The sequence below is a fragment of the Seriola lalandi genome, unplaced genomic scaffold (assembly GCF_002814215.2).
Source record: "Seriola lalandi dorsalis isolate HSWRI2012SDOR001 ecotype SW California unplaced genomic scaffold, Sedor1 jcf7180002054987, whole genome shotgun sequence".
NCBI lineage: Eukaryota > Metazoa > Chordata > Actinopteri > Carangiformes > Carangidae > Seriola > Seriola lalandi.
The window spans coordinates 98,226-99,533 of record NW_019525536.1 but is presented as its reverse complement, the minus strand read 5'-3'; the positions used below and the strand labels follow the sequence as shown (position 1 = coordinate 99,533).

The following is a 1,308-nucleotide window of genomic DNA, read 5'->3' as shown; positions in this document are numbered from 1 at the left end:
GACCAGGTTTTTCTCCATGGAGAGCATAGCCAGTGCGTTCAGGCGGTCTTGTGCCATGGTGTTCCTAAGGAATATTTTTATCCTCTTTAAAGTAGAGAAGCACCTCTCTGATTCTGCTGTAGTCATCGGTGTGGTGATGAGATTCTTGAGAAGACTTACAGTCTCGCTGAATGTGTCCTGGAGGTTGTTTTCCATGAAAACCTGGAAGAGAGCCAGTGCACCACTGCAAGCCTTGAACTCTTCATTTGCATAGACCAGGGACAATTCTGTCTCCAGTTTGGCCTTGTCCAGTCTGGTTCTGTGGCCTCAGAATGGCATCACATACCTATGAAATGATGCATCATTTTAAAAAAAGGTCACTACACATAATAAACAGTAGAATTAAATGTTCATATCTCACCATGTAAATATCATTAGTATCTCCTTACAAGCTGACCATATAATTGTATGAAAAACAAGTAGAAGTTATTGTTAAATATGAAAAAGTACATCTAAACATTTCAGCATGTTTATTTCTTCAGTAGCTGTGTGGTGAATAGTTCAAAATATTAAAATGCGTAGACTGTTATAATTATACAGGAATTGAAGACCAATAAAGATGCCGAAGGTAAAACACTTCATGTCCTGTATATAGAACAATGTTACAGCTTACCTCTGTAGCTAACCGGTGCTGCTCCTCTTGGCCTAGTGCTTTCTGTTTCTTTGTGGATGGCTGCTGCACAGATGGAGGAACGGAGTCCCTGATACAAAACAGAAGATACATAAGTCACTGTGCACAATTACGGCTTCAGAAACCAACCTGCTGGAGATATAAAATCAGTCCAGCACTGTGTATTCTCACCACATTAATACATTTCTACTAGCTCATCCCATCTGGATTCATTGTATTAAAACTGTAAAAATGGTTTCGTTATTATTATTATTATTATTATTATTATTATTATTAATAAAATGATGAGTTATTTTACTGTGTTCAGACATGGAATTTATGTTTGTTCTTTTCATAAACATATCGGTCAATGTGAAAAATGACAAAGCCTACCTGATAGCTTGTATGCTGTTGGTGAACCTCTGAATGACTCCTGTGATGTAGACAGAATCAATGTTCCTCTTCTGCAGCTGGTTAAACAGCATGTCTACATGTGCCATGATCTTGTGAAAAAATGCCAGGAAAAAACAAAATCTTCATCTTCCAGCATTTTCTCAAAACCCCCAGCCTCTCTCACAGTTGTTGTATCAAATTCACCTTTCTCTCTGATGGTCTGAAAACCCTTCAGGAGGTCATCCTTGTGCTCATAAATGGTGTTA

The 1,308-nt window shown here is 38.1% G+C and overlaps 1 protein-coding gene across 14 annotated transcripts in view; it reads right to left on the bottom strand.

Moving 5' to 3' along the window:
- The window catches only part of LOC111647379 (protein NLRC3-like), a 99,936-nt gene that overhangs the window by 13,828 nt on the left and 84,800 nt on the right, over positions 1–1,308 (bottom strand). The gene's annotated exons all lie outside the window — the stretch shown is intronic.